The sequence below is a fragment of the Balaenoptera physalus genome (assembly GCF_965194825.1).
Source record: "Balaenoptera physalus genome assembly, chromosome: 10".
Lineage (NCBI taxonomy): Eukaryota > Metazoa > Chordata > Mammalia > Artiodactyla > Balaenopteridae > Balaenoptera > Balaenoptera physalus.
Window position 1 is genome coordinate 35,213,341 of NC_138889.1, and position 23,802 is coordinate 35,237,142.

Here is a 23,802-nt window from a genome sequence, read left to right on the forward strand (position 1 = left end):
TTATCATTCGTTCTACCACTGTGATAATAACATGACTTATTACATAATTAGCAAATGCTAAGATGAAAGAAAAACCTATTTTTCAAATAGGTCACTATTTAAAAATAGGTTAAAGAGTATATAGGAGTTCCTTATATTCTTCTTATAATTTTTCTGTAAGTTTGAAATTATATCAAAATTTTAAAATTTCAATAAAAGGGTTTTACTTTCACTTATTTTCACTAAACTGGTTATTCTCTAGTCAAATTATGGAATTTATTTCTTAAATTCCATAATCTAAACACACAAAGATAGTATACACAAAAATAAAAACTAAAGTAGTAACGCCTCCCATGATTCTGTCATTCTCCAATTTGCAGAAAAATGAGATGACCTCTTGAAAAGAGGACCTAAAATCCTCCATTGTGAAAACATACAAAGTAGATCAATAGTCAAAATCCTTCCCAAGACACTGAGGGCAACTGTAGATACCTCTGACATCCATTACCTACTTCCCATTTGTGAGCTCAAGACAGGCAATCCCTCCAGATACACTGTGCAGGCATTGCATCTTACTACAGAGAGATGATTGGAAACAGTAGCAAAGTAGCTCACTTTAAATTCTCACTCTCTAAATCCTCTTTGCCCTCATGAAACTCCAAATACATTTAAACACACACATATATATTTCTCCAGATTTTACAGAGGTAATAAATAGCTGATTCTGCCTTTAAAGTTTGCATAAGGGGAAACACAATGTCATGGACACTTTAGTGTACTTTGGAAAAATAGCAACAATAAAGGCTAACAGTCACTGAATGTTTACTTTATGCTGGAAACCAGCATGATCAATGTATTTAAAGTTAATGTACTTAAACAGGGAGGTATGGCTCAAGTGGTGAAAACTCCAACAATGAGGGTGAATACCAAGATATACAGCACAGCACTTAAGTATACGTGTTTAAAATCAAGAATGCCGGGCTTCCCTGGTGGCGCAGTGGTTGAGAATCTGCCTGCCAATGCAGGGGACACGGGTTTGAGCCCTGGTCTGGGGGGATCCCACATGCCGCGGGGCAGCTGGGCCCATGAGCCACAATTACTGAGCCTGCGCGTCTGGAGCCTGTGCTCCGTAACAAGAGAGGCCGCAATGGTGAGAGGCCCGCGCACCGTGATGAAGAGTGGTCCCCACTTGCCGCAACTGGAGAAAGCCCTCGCACAGAAACGAAGACTCAACACAGTCATAAATAAATAAATAAATAAAATAAAAGAACGTGAATTTCTAAAAAAAAAAAAAAAAAAAATCAAGAATGCCTGAGTTTAAACCCAGTTCTATTGCTTATGAGCTGCTATTTAACCATTCTGAGCATCAGCTGCATCACCTATCCAACAGCTTGGTTCTAAGGATGAAGATGATAAATGTAAAACACTTAGCTCAGTGCCTTACATCTAGTAAGTATTAAAAGTTTAAGGCTTTTAATATGTCCAGATAAACACAGATAATGTATCTCATTCTGTAATTATATACCTGATACACTTCTTTATCTTAATCTTCTGTGCTACTCTTTTGGTTGAAGTGCATCTATGTGCACAAAATGAGAAGGTATTTTCCCATGAAAGTCACAAAAGACAGATGGTCTAGACTCTCCTACATTCAATCACTAGGTATTTATATATGTGCCAAGCACATTGCTGAGCTATGTGGGGAAGGGAAAAAATTAAAACATGGGCTAAACCTTCCAGAAAGTTGATGTCTACTTGTGAAGAGGGAAAAAATTATTCATCCAACAAGTATTTAATGCTCATAAAGCCCTGCTAAAATTTTCAGAAAAACTGAGACAAAACTGATTACATTGAGAATAGTTACATGATAAACTATGCAGAATTCCTCATAAATATGTCAGAATTTTGACAACAGGAAAGATCCATGAGAACTAAATAAGTCAAGGTAGTATTTGCATAGTGGATGTGAATTAGAAGCAGATATGAATTGGACACACCAAAGAGAAAAAATATCCTAGGAACAGGGAACACCATGAAAAAGGCAAGGGGGGGTAAAACTAAGCATGGAATGTGAGAAGGGGGAGTGCAGTGCAGGAAAAGAAACTATTTATTCCACGCTCATTAAGAGTCCATCCCCATTGTGAGTGCATTGACCAAGTTACAGGCCTTCAGTTAACTTTTTAAAAATGGGAATGGCACAATGAATATAAAGTACGTTGAACAGTTTTGGCACATAGCAGGTTCCATATGTTATTAACTAATAACATTATCTAACTGGGGAAAAGCATGTACATTATTAGTAGGAAACTTAACTGGAATAAGTATGGAAAGGATACCCATAATCTAGGCAAAGTAACCTGAACATGGAATCACTGCTGGTTTCTGAAAAGAAGATTAATGTAAAAACTTGTTCTAGGAAGTAATATGTGGGATACTTTGAGAATGAAGATATAAAGACAAGATATGCAAGCTGAATGGCTGGGAGAAGAACACAAGTTTGAAGTGATAACTAGATCAGGGGGCTGAGGTGTTGACAGATGGGTAGCAGGGAACTGCAGAGGCAGGTGTTTAAAAAAAAAAAAAAATTAGAAGGACCCAGAAGGAGAGGAATCAAAGGTAACACTAAGTTTTTTGCCTCAGGCACTGGAACTTTGGCACCACATTAAGAACTAGGATAAATGAGGTAGGGAGTATGTTTGGTAGAGAAAGAATAAAGACAATGGATTTCACTTTGGACCTATTACGTCTGATGCCATGGGAAGACTCAAAAGAAATATTGCAGCAGAGTATACCACCTCAAAATAGCAGAACTAATCAATATGAATAAAATGGTTTTTTATTGGGAAGGGAAAAATTAGAAAAGAGAGTGGATGTGGGGACTTCCCTGGTGGCGCAGTTGTTAAGATCCCCCTGCCAATGCAGGGGACGTGGATTCAAGCCCTGGTCCGGGAAGATCCCACATGCTGTGGAGCAACTAAGCCCATGCGCCACAACTACTGAGCCTGTGCTCTAGAGCCTGCGAGTCACAACTACTGAGCCCGCATGCTGCAACTACTGAAGCCCACACGCCTAGAGCCTGTGCTCCACAACAAGAGAAGCCATTGCAATGAGAAGCCCATGCACCAAAATGAAGAGTAGCCCCCACTCACTGCAACTAGAGAAAACCCATGCACAGCAATGAAGACCCAACACAACCAAAAAAAAAAAAAAAAAAAAAGAGAGAGAGAATGTATGCGGATCTGTATACTAAGACACTGGCATTCACATTCATATCCAATAGTTTAAATCTCTGCCACAACTCTTATGTGGCTGTTATGTAAGTATGACCTGGGAATAAAACAAAACTTGAGGATATGAACTTGAACCAAATGTGATCATTAACAACCACGCAATGGGGCAAGTATTACTTCCCATCTCTATTTCTTCCATATTTCTTCATTTTTTTTCTCTTGTTTTTGGACTTGCTCAATTTTTTTCTCTTTCTTCTCCCTACTCTCATTCTATTAATGTGAAATTGAAGGAATAACACATAAATTCCAGAGGTACTAAACAGAGAAAAATGACAGGGGAGAAAAACATCCAATGGAGTGATAGAGATAACAAGAGAGATGATTTGTTGAGTGTTTAATGTGTGCCAAGTACTATGCTAAGTCCTTCACAATATTGAGATTAAAGTTGATTTTATGTAACGAAGTTCAAAACCTAAAAATCATCTGGAATATATTAAGAATATGAGTGTTAAAGTTAGACCCAGATCCATTTTGAATCTCGGCACCTAAACTGCTAAGACTTGATGTCTTCATTCCTATACCTTTTAAGGTTTTTATAAAAATCAAAGGGAAAATATATGTATTTTTAAAATAACAAGCACAGATTTGGCATATGGCAGGCTTTCGATAAATGTTTGTTTCTTCAGAGAATTCACAACGTCAACTATGTGTTCAGAACCTTCCTAAGCAGTCTGAGAATGTCCCAAGATGATTTAAAATGTAGTTATTCAAAAGGTAGAAATTGAAATCCAAATTAATTTAACAGAACAGAGACCCATTTAGAGTATCCATCTACAGTGGTAGATAACACAGGAACCTAAATTTCTCCATAAACCATAATAACATATGTGTGGTTTTACATCTGAAATATGATGCTTCTTTTGTATGCAGTCGATGGGCTGTTGTTCACATCATGTGAATCTAAATTCAAGAGATCAAAATGGAAATGTCAATACTCAAAGGGTACAAAGTGGATTTACAACCCGATCTGGCTGCTTCTGACCCTCACCTTTGTACACCCCCCAGGGAACACATGCCTTTCATCCCTACACACTGGTCAATCACAAGGATGAAATTCTTCAAATCTGAAGTAATCCAAGTGTGAAGTAAAGAAGGTATCTAAATTTTTGTTAGTTACTGTTACTACCGCATAATAAAGGAAAATAACATACAAAATGCTAGAAAACCATAACTAAAAATGTGAATCTGGGGTACAGCTCTGGTGAGTTAACTTTCACAAGGTTTAAAAAAGAATCTAGAGAAATGCAATTCTGGCTCACATGGAACTCTTTCTCCCCAGATTTACGCAAGAGGCTTGATAAAACTCCTTCCAGAAGGTAATTCTGGGGGGTGAGGGGGGTGGGAATCAAGTCACAGAGTTCAGGAGATTCAGGCTCCCATAATATTTGTGGAACGTGTTACTTTGCATGACCTCACTAAGAAGCTTTAGGAAAAATACAAAAGCAATTTTAATGCTCTCCCTAGATATTGATAATATAAATTCTTGAAAAGGTCATATTTCAGTAATTAAGGCACAATTAACTATTATCTATTTTATAATTCTTAATCATTAACTAAACCTTGGGTTTAGACAACTTATTTTTATAGATATTGGTCCATTTTTAAATTCAAAAATAATCACCAGCTATTTCACTTATTTTTTGCAGCAGAGAAGCAAATCTGATATTGGGTAAGACTTTACAATACTGCATTTACTGGGTAGACACACTTTAACTGTGGGTGTGTTACATTAAACCAGGCAGTTAAGCTTGCTGTTGCTTTTCTTTTGCTATTTCAAACGGTTCTAATAAACAGCCACAAGGGAGTGCTCATAAATCGCTCAAAAGTAATGGCTAGATGTTTTTATGTGGTTAGAAGAATGATTATCCAAACATGTTTGGGGTTTTTTTTTCTCCAAGTATACATGAATTATTATTTTCTATAGACCGTGAATTTTCAAGTGCTGTCCTACAGGAATTTTCAATGCTTGCTTTTCACTGCTGAGAGCCTTACCATAACTTGTTTGTCCAAGGAAGTGAGTAGTGATGGAATAAAACAAATCTGAAAAGTAATTCTTCTTACACTTTTACTTTCTCTCCCCCCTCCACGTTTTGGTTAAACTTGAGTGTTGTTGGTACCAGTCACAGATCATCACATATCAATGATTACAGTGTCCCACCAGGATGTAAGGTTACAATTCTGTACCTCAAACTATCAAAGCTCTGAAAGACTCCAGGTTTTGAAGAGAAGATTTAATGATTTTCTGCAGTGCTATCAAAAGCAACTGTTTGACAAGGCTACAACAGAACAAGTTATTTACAGAAATAAAACACGGATGATGTAGCTCACTGCAAAAACAATTTCCTGTTGAGACGCCTATTATAGCCAATCCACGCAAAGGGGAAAGATCACAAAGGTTATGTAATAATGAGTAGAGTGAACATAATCAATGTGGAAGACACCTATAAATAGTCTCTGAAGCAAGACTGGATCATTTTCCCATTGGTATTTGCAACTGGGAAAATCAGATCGGAGTCCTAATTTGGGATTACAGGCAAGTATCTCTCCTCGGCCTGTTCCAATCCCCGTCCTATTGCCCCCTCCTTTTAGATGAAGCTCTGGCAAGTGGTCTAGGGACAGCCCGAGGCTCACGCTGAGACTGGTCAAGTTAACTCTCCACTTAGAGTCAGTCCTCTAAGTCAGCAAACCCACAGCTCTTCTAAACTAGAACTCAAAACCCAAATCTCACAGAAAGTGTGAAGGATAGACATATGAACAAGACTTTCACATAATAAGTACCATGATGTCAAAACTAAATGCATTTTACTTTATATCCTTTAATGTGAGCAGCAAAGTACTTTTAAAGATGTCTTCATCTTTAAAAAAAAAATGTAAGGTTATCTGGGTACCACAGTAATCCATTTAATTCCTACTTGAATGTCACTTATTACTTCAATATTGGATGTTTTGATTCTCTCTATTAAGTTGGTGTTCCATTATGAATCCCCCTTCAATGGACCTCATCTATTTAGATCCAACTCACTTATATTTAATATTAGTTTCATCTTTACTTTTACCAGTAATAATACTTTTCTTATAGGAATATACTTAGGAAAAGAAATTTAAGATTTTGGAGAATGGTGCTATATGAATCCCATCTTTTATTTCAAAAAATAAGTAGAAGTACACTCTCCAGGAGAGTGCATGGATTTGTATTTAATTCTCGAATTATCCCATGAAAACTGTGCAATCTCAGTCAAGTTACTCAAACTCTCCGTGTCTGTTTCCCTTTCTACAGAATAAAGATGATAACGTGCCTTTATCTCATAGCCTGTTTACAAAGATTTTTACATTTTATGTATAATGATCGTAAGAGCTTATTAATACAAAGTTGTACTTGCTTCCTACTAAATTCATTCTTTTTGAGTAGGTCAATTGTAATGCAATATCACTTTTTAAAATGACTTAGGAAGTTGCTACTGGAGTTTTATATAAAAGAGTGAAATCGCACCAGCACATACTGGATGTCAAGGCTTCTTAAATGGAACACACAGGTTCCTAGGCCAAATAGCAAGCAGTCCTCTCTGCTTCTAGAACTTACGACTGTCCCGAATATAACTCAAAGTAAACTCTTTTTTAATAAAACCATCTATACTCATAAGATGAGGGAGAAGAGCATTCATCCAAGAAGAAACTGACCATTTTCACAGAATCTAGCTGAGAAAGGAGAGGAGAGTGGTAAATTGCAAAATTTCATACAACCCACTGTGATCTAATAATGTCATTAACTCTGTTGTACCAAATGAAATTCTCTGAATACTGAGTTATTTGGACTAAAAAGGTAAATTATTTTTCTTAGATATTTTTTGTCATTCTTAAACTACTTTTGCTTTATTTCTTCTTACCCAGCAATCACTAATGGGAGGTTAAACTAAGAATACTTTTACAGCACTCAAGCATTGTGGAAAACATCTGTAAACAGCAGATCTAACCAGAACATACTGCCTCCTCACAAACTTGTGTCTACTTATTGACATCCTGATTACTACATATATAACTATAATAACAGAGGCTTTAAAAAAAAGTGTCCTTGTGATGATGGAAATATAGCTCCTCCCCTCTCCCCCACTTTAAAAATCAGAAACCCTGTATAGCCTGAGCTGAGACAACTATAGCCACAATGAAGATTTTTTTCTTCCAGGTTTATCCCCGAGCTTAGAGGGGTCAAAGTGGCTTTATGTGTGAGGGCAGGGGGAGGGAGCTTCAACAAATTGATAATTTATGTAATTGAATGTTTATCACCTCCTCCTCTTTTAATACTGTTTCTTCTTGATAATTTTCCTCTACCCTTCTCAGTATTCACTACTAAAAATATCCTTGGAGAGAGAAATTAGAATCATGCATCTTTTGAAAATTCTTCATTTGTGAATTTAAGCAAACTTCTAAGAGTCTTTGCAAGTTTATAAAAGAAATGAAAATTCATTAATTAAATTCACAGTCACAGTTAATTTACAGCAATTACGTTTTAGTAGCTAGACGTTAATGTATTTTAATCATAATTGCTCAGTATTTACGTAATAGCAGATTGTTAAAACCTTAAGGAAGATTTAAGATATCCCAGTGTATATGCAATTTCTTAAATTTCTTACTGCAGCTTTGCAATAACAGAAGGGCTGGAAGACAAAGGAGGAGGGGGGTGAGGAGAGAAGGGAGGAAGGAGTTTTACGCAGGATAAAGATGCATATAAACAAAGCCAAGACTGACCTAACCAAAACAAGCAGTGACTGAGAAAGATTAGGACTTTGGGCTGCGGGCCAGTGCTGTGCTGGGGCGAGCGCACGGGGCAAGCTCACAGTGGCTCCCGGGATCCATTACGTGGCATCTCTTCCCAACCTGCATTCGGCAACTTGGGCCAAAATCATCTGAGGTGAAGATGTCTACACCATGGAAATCAGCAAGCATTACAAATCAGGGTTTTTTATACACATGTACACACACCCCTACCTGAGTGCTGGCAGTTAACTTTTTACCAGCACATCACAGCTTAGAGCTAAACATGTATTTTGAAGGCACCAATACTGAACCATAAACAATGGTAAAGAGTGCTAACTATACAAGATTCCTTTTATCTAGTTATTAACGCATCTCTTTAAAACCTGTATGTGTGGGCTTATAAGATTTCCAATTTAGTATGTCTTTCTCAATACCTAAAAGATTGAACTCATTTGTACTTCTTTACACTTAAACTTACTTTTACACAAAGCAAGGCTTTTGAATTTCCTGGCTTCCACAGCGACACCTTGAACAAACTTCTACTATAGCAATGATGACAAATAGTTTACACTTCCCAAGTTTCTCTGAGTGACAGCAGGTTTCTGTAGTGCTGGCTTGAGAAGATTCTGAAGCTGAACCTGGGCACTGAAGGATGATCACAAAATGCTGGCTATAAACATCTCCTGCTAACAAGAGTGGCAGTACTCATGCTGCAGGTTATTTATATATCTATCTTTCCAGCCCTGTAAAGGTAGAGATAATGTCTTATTGATTTTTTAATAGTCATTGCCCAGCAAAGTGCTTTGACATAGTGGAAACTCAACATACTACTGCTAAATTGATGAAAAAAGTTATTTCTGGTAACGTAATTGGTACCTGCAATGAGTTGCTGTAACAAATACTGTTCCTCATAATATTACTAAGGATGACAACCTACCTATAGGAAACTAAATATTTTTGAAAATAAGAAAAGTATTTCTATAAAATGTACTCTGATATATGCTGTGTATTATAGGTAGCAATCTATAACTATATGGGTAGCAATTCGAAGCTAACCTCATCACTATTATCTTTAGAAAAAAATTCAGTCACGGAAAAACAAATAACTATTAACTTACAATGACTTCTTATGTTCACACAAGGTTCTTTACTTATAAATTAGTTTTGCAAAGAAAAAAAATGCAACACTGTACTTCAAGTCGAAACACCACAGAGGGCAGATTATTATCATACAAACTGCCATAGTGGGCTAAAACGGAAAAAGCAGTAACTCCTCAAAAACAGGGGATGCAAATCACCTTCCAAATTCTTCCTACTCCTCCTTCCTTAAGGTTGGTTACACTGTTGTGATGAACTGAAAACTTGAGAAAGAAAACCATATGGCTCTGTTAGATTTTAGCTGGAAACCAGGACAGGGGTTTGAGCGGGGCAGTATGTTACAGAACATCGGCTGAAAGCATAGAGGAGAAAAGCAAACCGGTCACTCCCATCAGGTAAATGGGGAAATGGATTCTAGAGCACACACATAACAGTAATTCGTGAACACTTACCATGGGCCAAGGGAGTTCTCCTTCAGTCCTCCCAACAGCTCCATAAAAAAGTAAATACTATTATTATTATTCCCATTTCATAGTTAAGGAAACTGAGACCCAAAGAGGATAAGTAACTCGCCCAAGGTCACAAATGGCTGGTAGGTGGCAAGGCCACACCATGAACCCAAGCAGTCTGAATCTAGAGTTGGTATTTCTAACCACTCTACTATATATACCACATTACACATTCTCAGACAATAAGAATACACTGCAGGACCAAAAATAAGTCTTGCCCCCAAATAAAGTTACATGAAATATGAGTAAGGCTGTCATTAAAGAAAGGAAAAAACAAACAAACAAAAAAGAGCTACAGTGTTAGAGCAATGAGATGATTATTTTCCTATTTTCTAATTTCTAAACCCTGAAATGTGGATATATTATTTTCACTATTACAAATCTTTTTTGGAAAATGATAAACACTTTTTATTGCATCCCCAAACAGTTTCACTATTGTGCTGATGTCATATTTATGTGTGTGATAAAAGGTCAAGCTAAGTTGAATAATAATGATTTTCCTGGCTCATGAAATGCTAAGTTGTAATAATGTAACACTGAGGTAAGAATCAGCATAGACAGATGGAAGATTAGGAAGAGATTTCTGCAATTATTAACTTAAAATAGGAGCATTTCCCCCCCAGAATTCTATCCAACTAAAGTTTGGGAAATGAGAAAAAAGGGGTATTCTTTGAGAAACATAACCATAATAGTACTGCCTTTTCCTAGTTCACTTTCCCTGGTACAACACTTACTTGGGATGTTTATGTCACATACTATCTTGATATAAATAAACACAGGAAATACTGTTATTGGGACTTGAACAGTTAAGAAAAAAACAGCACCAGAAACTAATACACACACAGTATATCTTTCCTATAAACGACCTCTGTAGCAACTGCTTGAATGTGACTATTTTAAGGATGTCTGGGGGCTGGGGGAAGAGAAAATAATCTTCTGAAATAAATAATTCCTTAATTGAATAAAGCAACAAATTGAATCGCAGTGCTGTTAAAAATAAAGCCAGAAAAAATTGATTAAAAGAGAAAACGTCAGAGCTTTAATACAGAATTACAGAAGTCCATGAGTACCCAAAAGTTATCTAAGTCCTACAATTTAGCAAACAAGAGATATGATTTATTTTGCAAACATTTTCTTTTAAACTTTCCCAGGCATTTGAGCACAGGCTCTTAGTCATAGCTAAGAATTACTTCCCAAATAAGTTCCATATGTTATAACTCTCGTTCCTGGTCTTTTCCAAAGCCAGATCTGGTCATAAACTATGAGCTAGTTTACCACACTGTACAGCTGTCAAAAACTTTTCTTACCCAATGAAGTAAAGAACCTCATTCAGCCCTTTCTGTGAGGTCTTATATCATGTGAAATACGAGGGCTATGTCAATACTAGAGAAATTCCCTTTACAACACACGGCAAATATTAAAAAAAATACACTTTTCCTTATCTGTGAAAAGTATGTCCCAATAGAAAACACCGTCATTTAATAAATCATTAACATCTGACCTCTCCGGGGCTTACCCTCAGGCTATGGCTTGAATTACATTCGGTTCATAGAACTGGGTAAAAGGATGTTTAAGATTCTTTTCCAGAAAATAAAGCTTGAAACTACTTTCCTTCCTGACAGCAGCAGACAGCCTGAGACCTTCAGACTCTAGAGCATTTAAGATGACACGCAGAACCTGATACAATGCAAAGCAGTAATGCTATGTTATGAGACACCTGAAAAGGTATGGGAAAAAAATCTCTTGCTTCTTTTTCTGCTTCCTCTTAAAAAATTAAGAGATACTATACTTAGTGGAGAACAAAAGTTTGCACCTCAGATGCCCAGTGTACACAAACAAGAAGACTGATGCTGCTGGTAAAACCCTTCTTCTTATCTCAACATTACCCAGATTCCCAAACAGAAGCCCAACAGGATGATCCCCATCACTTTGACTGCCGACAATCACATACTGTTTGTAAATTTCTGCTTCTAGTAATTCCTAACATATTCTAGTATACGACCAGAGTTAAGGCATATTTTAATTAATCTAAAAATTAATGAATCTGAAAATGTTGGATGAGAAAATGCACTGTCAAATAATTCAGGAATTCTAATAAAGCTGGACTGTATATTACAACTATCAAAAGAAAAATAGCTTTGCATATACCAACGTAAAGACACAAAGCTAATGAAATCAGTACCCAAAAGCTTCCACCCCATCCCTACTAAGCATATCGTCATGAGATCATCTAGGTGTATCTTTAGGTCATCTTCAACGGCCTTTTGACCCCATCAGCTTTCAAGAATTCCCTTGCAGAGTAAAAGAAGGAAAGACAGACTCAACTAACTTACCTTTATCTTACATTTCAAGATAAGAGAAAACTCTACATCCTATCCATGGGTGACCTAATGTAGTTTCATGCCTCAAATATTACAAGAAGAGATGGCTTATAAATCTTGTCTCCAGCCCAGACATTTCTGCTAAGCTCCCTATCTGTAAACCAAGTGTCTGTCCCATTCCCACAGGCACCTCAAAAACACACCCCCAAGACAGGGCCCAACCTTCTCTACTCTCTCGATTTGTCTCCTCTCAGTGAATGGCACCAAATTCAGCCAGCTGCCCCATCATCCTAGCCTGCAGCCTCTTCACCTTCCACATCCAATCCATGGTCTCCCCATGGCCTCAGCATGCATCCTACCACCTCTTCCCAAGATTACAGCAATATCCACCTTACACATCTCTCAGCACCCAGTATCGAAATCCACTCATTTTTAATTTTCCACACAGCTGCCAGAATAGTCTCTATAAATTAAGAAAGAGTATGTCAACCTCCAGCTTTTATCATCTCTCCACAACCTTCAATATAAAAGACCTTTCTTTAGCCCACTATCCCAAGATCCTTAATGAAGGGGCCCCTCCCAAGCTCCTGATAACCTTTTCTGTGGCCACTCCCCCATGGGAAGTCTTCTCTTTACCACACAGCATGACTTACAAGCCCTAGATCACACTGTGACCTTTTCGAAAGTTATCTTTCCCTAGTTCACTTGTTCCATTCACTATCTAAATGTCTCTTAGGTATCCTTTAAACCTCAGCCCAAGTGTCACATCCTTGGTAAGCTTTCATGAATATTCCAAGTGTAAGGTGTTTTGTTTTGTTTTTTATTGAAGTACAGTTGATTTACAATGTTGTGTAAGTTTCAGGTATATAGCACAGTGATTCAATTATACACACACACACACATGTATATTCTTTTTCAGATTCTTTTCCCTCTAAGTTATTACAAAATACTGAGTATAGTTCCCAGTGCTATATAGTAGGTCCTTGTTGGTTATCTATATTATATATAGGAGTGTGTATATGTTAATCCCAAGCTCCTAATTTATCCCCCACCTTCCCCTTTGGTAACCATAAGTTTGTTTTCTATGTCTGTGGGTCTATTTCTGTTTTGTAAATACGTCCATTTGTATCATTTTTTTAGATTCCACATACAAGCGATATCATATGACATTTGTCTTTCTCTGTCTGGCTTACTTAACTTAGTATGATCATCTCTAGGTCCATCCATGTTGCTGCAAATGGCATTCTTTTTTATGGCTGAGTAATATTCCACTGTATATTTTAAGGGTCTTCTTCAAACTCCCACAGGACTGGGATCATACCACTATCTCAGCAGATCACAGAACACTGCAGGCCACCCTGTGTCAGTCTGTCTTCCCAACCAAATTATGAGTATTTCTGAGGAAATGCCTATGCCTCCCGCTTTCACTTGTGTATCCTCGAGATCCTAGAGTAGTATCTGAGGCATACTGTTACAGGCCAAAAAAACATTTCTTGGTACAAGCCCACTGGGGTGGGGGAGCAGGTGGGGAAAGGAGCTAGAAGTTAGAGAATAGAAAACGCCAAGATCAAACTGAAGTAAGATGAACAATGCTGGACTTGGCACTCATGCAAACTAAATGTCATTTTCCTATTCATATACTAGTTTCGGTCTCAAATAATAGTCCATTCATTCATACACTAGTTGAGTGTGAAGTGTTCTGAAAACACTGAAGAAGGGGAAAATGGAAGTATATGGATATCAATATTAAGGACCCCCCACCTTTGTCTCTTTGGGGACAAATGAGGATTTTAACAGATAATGAAGGTAGCCTACCTTCTACTTGGGCATGCCAGATTATAGATATTTTCACTATATATGCAATCAAAGGCTAATCACATCAGTAAATTTTCATTTCTACTTTTAAAAGGTGAATGGATAAGATTAACTTCTGTAACTTATTCTGATTCTTTATTTACTCTAGTTACCATTTTGGAAATAAATCTTGAATAAGTGCTGGGGATAGGGGAGGGAGAACAGGCAAGCTGAATGCTATTTGGCAAACCAAGCTATCCCTAGATGTTTCTTAGGGATGAATAAGCAATGCCTGCTGTCTTATCACTGGAAGATGCCTTGCTACCCTGTGCCAAAACTTCAATTAGGCTTATCAACATCCTTGAAGAATGAGGAATGAAAAACAGAGCTTCTTGCGGCCTTTGAGCTTACCAGCCAGGGAGCACACTACATCAATAAGGTACTAAATTACATTACTGTGTTACAGTTAGAGCACTTAGGCCAAAAGGCAAAAATAAGGGCAAGCTAAGTCAAATTGTGAAGTGGATAAAATTTGTTTTCAGAAACTTCTACCTCTTCAGTTGCCACTACAGAGGCTTTATTTGGCCTTTATTCCAGTGTGTTTATTCAGGTCACACACCACCATCCCCTTTCTCTCCCACTTGAGCCCCTCACCGAAGACTACACTCCCAGGGAACCTGATAAATATTTCCAACCATTACCACACTCGCTGGCCCATCAACAAAGTCTTATTACTTCTACGGCTCCTTTCATTAAGACCTTTCTTCATGTTTCCTAACAACAAGTAAATCTTACTCACTGACAAGTACTAATCTTCTTCTTGTACTCTGAAAGCTATCTGCCCTTGGGAAATGTAAACCAGCATGACAATCCAGTGGTGGGGATTTCAATGCCATGGATGGTCCATTGAGAATTGGGCCGATGAAAAAATAGTTGCCTTCTATATCTACACGTGTGGCAAAATGTGAATAGGTTACGTCCAAAATAATGACAACTTTATTGCAGACTAGGCTAATTCCCAGATAACCTAGTAATAATACTTCCCTTCTTGGTTTACATATATAGATGATAGTGAATATAGGATTAACAGGTACATACCCAATGAAGCTTATTGTCCAACCAGAAGCAACGTATAAACTATTCTTCATAACTTTTCAGGTGAGAATTTAAAATGAATCACAAATGAATTGCTTGTAAACCAAACCTAGAAGTTTCTGATGATTTAGTTTAAAATATTTCAATCATTAGGCTGTAATTCATGACTTAATATCTGAACTCAAATGGTTTTCAAGCAAATATTTACTATGAAATACAAAGGCCCTGCTCTTATGATACTATTATATTATAATTCAGAATGACAGGCAAATAAACAAAAAATAAATAAGATAAAATCAGATAATGATAGGAGCCAGGAAGAAAACTTAAAAAGTTGATGTGACAGAAAATTATGGCACTGGAGATATGAATTTAAACTGAGTGGTAAGCAAAAGACTCAATGAAGAGGCATCTTAGGACTGAGGCATGAATTATAGTAACTACTCACCCCCTAACTTCCACTCAAAGATCTAGAAAAAGAGTTCCAGGCAGGGAGAACAGCCAGCACAAACATCCTAAAACAGAAGTATGCTTGACACGTTGATGGAAGGAGAAGACCAGCATGACTAAAGCATAGGGGAAGGCAACAGAGAATGGTCTGAGATTAAAGCAGAGTCCAGAACATGCAAGGCCATGAAAACCACAGTATGAAATTTTAATTTTATTCTATATTAGCTATCACAGAAATACGGAATGTGATAAAATGACAAGGGATGCAAATTATACTCTAAATATAATTCCCATTTGTACTACTACATGCCATTACTATCGACGAAAGTATTGTACATCTTGGGGTTTTTAAAACTACTGTCACTGCAAAGAAGACTGAAATCCACTGAGAGTTGAAGGGAAGTTCTGCCCCTAAATTGAACTCAACTCCTGCACAAACCAAAATGCAACAACAACAACAACAAAAAACTATGGAAAAACCCTTTGGTATTAACTGCCAAGAACTTCCCATCAAATAAACCCAAATACTCATAGCTTTTATCTATGACTACACAGACAAGGTTAAAGCAACTGCTTCCTAGCGTGAAAGAAAGGGGATTTTTGTATCTGAATTAACCTGAGTGGTGACCTCCATTTATCACATTCAATGTTATTTAATTATAAAGTACATGTCTGTATACACAAAAGTGTATACGTCTTGATTTGTCAAGAGACTATAGTTCATGGCATATCTACAAGTTGAATCTGTTTTTCACATGTCAAGGTTAAAGTAGACTGAAAATAATCTAGAGCTAAGGGGCAGCACTGAGATAATCATACCTACTATTGTCCCTTTTAGAAGGAGATTTAAGCCCTAAGAGGTTAAAACTGAACAAATATTTAATAGTATTGAATAGATCCAAGACTAACACAGTGTCTTTTTCCCATTGAACTCAAATGAACTCATGTCTGTCCTCACCCAGTGATCACTTATTAACATTTTGAATACAAATATGGGGATAATTTTAAACACTATTCTACATTATCAAGAAGCAATTAGGTACCTCATCAGAGATAGACAGCTTTACACAAAAAATATTAGAATCCTAAAAGACAAATGCTTCAGCTACCCTGCTTTAAAATAATCCCCCTTCTTTTTTTATTTTTAATTTTTTATTAAACCATTCCAACTGGCAGCATATGAGCGAGCGAGAGAGAGAAAAAGAAAGAGGGAGAGAGAGAGAGAAAGGTGATCCAGGTCATATTTTCTCTTCTTGACATGTTCTAAAATCAACTTACTTAGTCAAAGAAGTTTTCAGAAATTTGCATTAAATATTAAATGTTTAGTATTATTATTAGCATTATAAAGATAGATAATTCCAATGTATATACTTTATTTATTGAATATCAAAGCCCCTCTATTATTTGTGAAAAAAGTGGGAAGTCTTGAGTGGTCTCTTGAGCCACCCATGGGAGGAAATGCCCAAGAGATAGACGAACATTTTCAAACCCGGTCTCCTCTTTGAAAATCCCTGCACTAGAAAGACACTGTTACTGACAGAAGTGTGATAGCGGCCTCCAATGAGCTGAGACAAAGAACAAAGGGACAACAGCTTTGTGACAGTTCTTTGCAAGGGCTGCATGTCCGTTTTCCAGGAAATGTAAGAAACGTTTAACTATTTTAAGAGATTGTGGAGGGCATGTTTAATGCATGCATTCAATATACGCTTTCAGAAGTTCTTTCCTCCTTTCTAACACTGTTACTTCATAACTTAACAATGTAAAATTTAAATTTACAAATTTAAAATTAGTTCATATTTTTTACTTCTGATTTAACTTATAGTCTACAAAGTAGAAACTAAGGCCTCTGAGCCACATAGCACATCTAATAGGATGCTCTGGCATTGTATTGTCTTTATAGGTGAGGTCTGGAAAATCATTCTAGCCCCTTAGTTTGCTCCTTAAGAATCACCAATTATCTGACATAAAACTGAACACATCGCCTAATTATCAGTTAGTCTTTATGGTAGTGGTTCACATGGTGTCAACTCCATCCTTGGGCAATGGTACTTCTGCTCTGTGCCATCTCAGGACCGCATTCCAAATACCCTCGAGTTACTCCTTTCTATTTTCTTTATAGTAGATCCTGTCAAGAGTGTTTCTGGCTAGCCGAGGAGTGGAATAGTATGTTTACTCCAATTAACCAGGGAATGACAACTCCAAAACTGCTGTGTTCAGAGTCACTCATATTCATCTTTATTGACTACAGAGAAAGTTCAGGTTACTTTGATTTAAGATAAAGGATCCTTGTCTTCCCTTAACAATTTATCTGAATGACCATAAAATATCAATGAAGTAGATTTAGGATTTGCAGATACTGCTACATCTCAGGAACACAAGTGTCGTAAGTAATAATAATGGCTAGCCTAGAGCTGTCAGTCACTCTCCATTTCATTCCATGAGAACTGAGTTAGCACATACTACCTGTTTACCACACCTTACTAGATACTAAGAGATGTGAGGTTACTACGCTATAGTTGTGTTCTGTAGATGATATGCAGGATGCATGCTAGAACATATAATACATGTAAGTAGTATATAATACATGTCCTAGACAAGGTTATAATTTCACTGAGACACTAGGAAAACCATGAGAGAGTGCTTCAAAACAGTGAATGTTGGTGCAAGACTAAGTAATAAAAAAGAGATGGAGATCAGGATGGCTTCCAAGGAATTGAACTGGGCCATTAATGAAAACCCTATATTTCTGTTCCTGTCAATGATTGATCACTCAACAGTTGATCCTCAATGAAGACTGAAGAGTTGTGTATCCTATAAACAGTCTAAATGTGTCTTTTTTTTTCCTTATACTATCATGTTCTAAAACAGAATCATCAAACATCTTACAAAGATGCTAAAACACAGCAAGAGAAAACAATTTTAAAACAGGGTTAAAAATAAAGCAAAAGGAGAACAAGGATGGGAAGAGGAAATGGTGATGTGAAACAAGTGAACAGAATGTGTGCCCGGAGTCCTGTAAGAAAACTCAAGAAGGCTTAAACGTTACAGCAGTACTTAAGTAGAAGAGTACCAAAGCTCCATCCTTTGATTTTTATGTGCCATGAGCTAATGTTTAATGCTTACCACCTTTGTATTACCCAAATGATAACATGAAAATTATTAAATGTTCTTTCTGTTGAGCACTACTTCTTTAGTGTTTCTTTTTGTAAACTGATTGAGAGGCATGAAAAATATTCCTTGTTAGAATCATTAAAAGACATTCAACTCGGTGGATGAAAATTTGATGAGAAACAGGACGTCTACACACACAGTCTTCCCTCACAAAGAACTTACTAATTCCAAGGAGGGAATACAGTGAGAAGCAGAGCAGATGCCATGTTAATCAAGAGATCAAAGTTTACAACAACAGTAAAGAGACAAAGTACCTTAATTCCTGCCAAAAATTCACAACTTGAATTTATTCATAAGGAAACACCAGACAAACCCAAATTGAGGGACATTCTACAAAGTAGCTAGCCTAAACTTTTCAAAAATGTCAATGTCATGAAAAACAAAAAAGACGGAGGAACCATTCCAGATGTTCATGTTCAAGGTCAAGAAAAAATTTCTATAAAGGGCATTATTGTGACAGTTAGCAACATTTCAAGAAAGTCTACGGTAACAGTGTTCTATCAGTGTTAAATTTCTTGATTTGAATAATTATACTGTAGTGACATAAGTGAATGTCTCTGTCTTAGGAAATAAACACTTAAGTATTTACGGGTTTAAAAAAAACCCAGCATGGTGGTGGCAACTCACTCTCAAGAGAAAGAGTACTAAAGCAAATTTGGCAAAATGCTAGTAACTGATGAATCTTGGTGACAGGTACATGGAGATTTTTGTGCTATTCTTGAAAATCATCTATAAAATTTAAATTATTTCAAAATAAAAAGTTAAAGATTTTTAATAGTTGAGAATGCAAATATGAGAAACATAAAATTTTGAACACTCTTCTCTTCCTCATAATATATTTCTATATTTCCACAAACCAAAAATATTTTCCTACAACCAATCATTTATTCGTGATATATCTACCTCCACAGAATAGAAAATAGAAAGTAATCGGTAACATTCAAATCATACAAAAGGGACAGACTGAAAATAACAGTGAGGTGTTTTAAGTTATAGAAGATATATATTTAGTGGGATTTTTTTTTAATGTATGGCTATTTTGAGGTCTTTCATTTAGTTTAACTAAAAAAAAAAAGCCTTATATGTCTCAAATCAGGTTTATATTTAAAAGAGAATACTAATCGCTCTACAACTAACAAAAAGAGCCTAAATACACAAAAAGTTTTACAAAGTCACCATTCATGGCAAAATTTATCTATAATTTTAACTTATTAGGAAAGGCAGAGAGAACATTGAACATAAATTCCTACTCATTTAAACTCGACATTTTCCAACTATATTTCACATTTCTTTAACTCAGAGTTCTCCTAACAACATAAATATTTCACAGTAAATTTCAGACCTAAACATTGACATTTAACTTAGCAAAAGGGCTGATTGTCCATGATGGAAAGTTTGTGTTCTACCTTTAAAAGGTCTGCATAATGGAAAATTCTAACCTTCCCTCAGAAACCACTAACCAATCCACTGTTTTATACTGCCTATAAAATTCCATTAGTATAGGAAACTAAAAGTTGACCTGTGAACAATTTAGGAAAAAGATATGGACTATGAAATTAGAAGATTAAACTCTAATAACTGGCTGAATGATCTGGGCCAATCACTAGAACTTTCTGAGGCTCAGTTTCTTCATCTATTAAAGAATGAGATTTAAAACTAACTAATTTCTCATCAGTCATTTTCAAAGCTCTAGTGATTTGTCACTCTTTCTTAAATATGCTCTTATCTGCTATTTTTGTCTTGGTTTTGATGAATGACCCAAAATCTCACAGAAAGAATTCCTCATTTGGCAGCCTTTAAAACCACACTAACTAGATAATTACAGGTGTAGGGTGAGCTTGGAACTCCATGATTAACCATACAATGAGAAACATTCAAACACACTGGTGAAATTCAAAGTCAGATCTATTCCTACCAAATAATGGCTTAAACTAAGGAGGAAGGAAAGAGCAATTAGCTCTTCTATCAATTAGAAATCTAACAGAATATATATAAATACAGAATATATATACAAATATGTACCATAATAGTTATAACCAAATGAAAACTAAGTATTTAATTGAGATAAAAATAAAGTATAGATATAAGCATATAATTAAGATGATCTAAATCACACTCCTTCTGGGATATTCTCAGATATACATAATATAACACATACTATGGTTATGATAGGTACTATTACCATGAGTTTCCCATTCAACGTCTTTGTTGTACTTGAGAATCTATGTTAATCAGTTCAAATCTTCCATGAAATGAGTCTGGTCAAAAGAAAAAACTGATTTTAAGGAAAGTTACAATGCAAAGCAGTATTTAAGAATAAAAAGCACCACCATCACAAAACTCATGTAAGAATATGATGAGGCACCAATTCAAGATCACCTTGGGTCTTAGTAGGGTGATATAATCAAGAATCTTTAGGATTAGATTAGAAGACTACAGTGTCCATGTACACCTGTGAATAAAGGGAATGTACACACAGACTGTAAAATGGTAGAAATTCATTTAAATTCCTTTGAAACTCAATAATAAATGCAAAGCTGGTGGTCTCTTGGAGGGTATTAAGAGAGAACAGCAAACCACGGAAGAAGAGGGATTTCAAGGTTGATTTCCTCACTTTTTTATCCAAACACCTTGGGGACAGGGGACAGGGGCTTCCCACTTAAACAGTATAAAATACACAGATGTAAAGATGAACCTCTATACTAGTTGACACATTTCGGATTTTTCATGAAAGTGTACAATCTAATGTTAAATATTATTTCACTCAGATAAGGTATTTTGTTTATGAAACTGGGTGAATGAAGTCATCCAAAAATTAGTTTATAAGTTTTTAGAAAGTTTAAAACCAAGGTTTCTAGACAGGAAGACCCACTCAAGAGTTGAGAATAATCACTTCAGTATACTGGATCCAGGACCCAAATAAAGTCCTCAAAAGCTCCCTGTCCGAAGTGGAGGTGTGGCCAAGCACACATTTACTGCCTCCTGCTCCTAGTCTTCCTCTCCCATCACTTTGTTTACATCTTGGTCATAGCATTTCTCATCCTCTATTTTAGCTCATTTGCTCCAGTTTGTCTAGATCTCTGCCCGTTTCCTTTTTGCTACTAATGATGCCTCCAGTACTAATGGATGTCTCTTCATGGTGTGAGCTTGAACTTCTGATCCTCAGTATTGTCTTAGCTTTCACTATTTGAATCCTCCTGTGTCTTTTCAACCTGCTGTTCATATCCCTTGGCTTTGCTTGAGTACCTAATGACAACTCTCAGGTTTGATTTCTGTAGTTGTCTCAATCTACACACTGAAGCCATATCTCAACCCAGACACTTGCCCTGGACTTGGCCTCAGTAGCCCAGTATATACTGTAGGGATCAAAAGAACATAGGCAGACTAAGTTTTGCTCCATATAAAGGAAATTTTCTACTGTTCATAGAGGACCTGCCCAAAAAAGGAATGCTCTGGGTCTAGAGAGTATACAGCAAAGAACTATGAGAGCTGATTCTGGAATAGACAGACCTGGGTTCAAACCCAATTCCTCTGCTGTCTACAGCTACCTTAACCTCCCTAAGCCTAAATTTTTTCTGCTGTAGAATGGGAAAAATAATCACCTTAATAAAACATTATGTCACATAGCTGTAAATGATGACTTGAGAGTTTTAAATGAGATTAAATGTAAAGGGCAAAGACAGTGCTTACCATATAGAAAGCACCGACCTGGTCCACCATTAGAAATTGGATATATCACTTTATTTTTCCAAACCTAAGCTTTTATTACAAGCCCTTGAAACAACATCACATGTAAGAAACTATCACAACTTCCTAATGATACTTAACATCGTTCTTTAAATAACTACCTCTCTCATTTTAAAACATGTCTTCAAATTAACACTCCTCCCATCAAAAGGTGAAACCCACAGCTACATGCAAAAGAATGAAACTATTACACCAAACACGAAAATCAATCAAAATAAGTAACAGACTTAAATGTAAGAATTGAAACCATAAAAATCCCAGAAGAAAAGATGGGGGTAAGCTCCTTAACATCAATCTTGGCAATGATTTTTTTGTATTTGACACTAAAAGCAAAGGCAACAAAAGCAAAAATAGACACGTGGAACTGCATCAAACTAAAAAGCTTCTGCACAGCAAAGGAAACTTACCAAATGGGAGCAAATATATGCAAATCATATATATCTGATAAGGAGATAATATCCAAACTATATAAAGGACTTAATGCAACAGCAAAAAAAAAAAAAAATCCGATTAACAAAGGGCAGAAGATCTGAATAGATGTTGTTCCAAAGAAAACTTATGGATGGCCAATAGGTGCATGAAAAGGTGTTCAACATCACTAATTATCATGGAAATGCAAATCTAAACCACAATGAGATTATTATTTTCCATCTGTTAGAATGGCTACTATCAAAAAACATGAAATAACAAGTGTTGGCAAGGATATGGAAAAAGGGGAACCCTTGTGCACTGTTGCTGGGAATGTAAATTGGTACAGCCATTATGGAAAACAGTATGGAGGTTCCCCAGAATTTTAAAATAGAACTATCATTAGATCCAGCAATCCCACTTCTGGGTATTTATCCAAAGGAAATGAAAACAGGAACTTGAAATATATCTAACCCCCGTGTTCACTGCAGCATTGTTTACAATAGCCAATATATGGAAAAAACCTAAGTGTCCACTGATGGATGAATGGATTTTTAAAAAATGTGATACACACACACACACACACACACACACACACACACACACACAGAGGAATATCATTCAGCCATGAAAAAGAAGGAAATCCTGAGGGCATGGACATCCCTGAGGGCATTAGTGAAATAAATCAGACAGAGAATGACAAATACCATGTGATCTCACTTACATGTGGAATCTTAAAAAAAAAAAAAAAATGGTGGATACAGAGAACAGATTGGTGATTGCCAGAGGCAGTGGGTGAGAGGCGGGCAAAATAGGTCAAGGGAGTCAAAAGGTACAAACTTCCAGTTATAAAATAAATAAGTCCTAGGGATGTAATGTACAGCATGGTGACTACAGTTAATAATACTGTATTATATATTTGAAAGTTGCTAAAGGAGTAGATCTTAAAAGTTCTCATAATAAGAAAAAAAAATATTTGTAACTATGTAAGGTGATGGTTAACTAGACTTATTGTGGTGATCATTTCACAATATACACAAATATTGAACCATTATTTGGTACACTCAAGCTAATATAATGTTATCTGTCAATTATCTCAATTAAAGAATAACAAAAAACAAACAACATCAACAATAACAACAAAAATTACACCATAGTTGTTCAAAGGATTAAGGATAGGGTTGTCCC

General features: G+C 36.3%; 1 protein-coding gene and 1 long non-coding RNA gene across 5 annotated transcripts in view; one reads left to right on the forward strand and one right to left on the reverse strand.

Annotated features, from left to right (window-relative positions):
- Positions 1 to 23,802, reverse strand: part of ARHGAP42 (Rho GTPase activating protein 42) — a 295,441-nt gene that overhangs the window by 141,469 nt on the left and 130,170 nt on the right. The gene's annotated exons all lie outside the window — the stretch shown is intronic.
- Positions 7,338 to 19,062, forward strand: LOC309636704. 3 transcript variants are annotated; one of them, XR_014250153.1, is made up of 3 exons: positions 7,338 to 11,353; positions 14,019 to 14,901; positions 18,157 to 19,062. It is a non-coding gene; the product is annotated as an uncharacterized lncRNA (long non-coding RNA). The 3 variants fall into 3 exon arrangements; XR_014250155.1 differs by lacking the exon at positions 7,338 to 11,353 and having other exon boundaries at positions 12,843 to 14,182; positions 14,809 to 14,901; XR_014250154.1 differs by lacking the exon at positions 7,338 to 11,353 and having other exon boundaries at positions 12,843 to 14,901.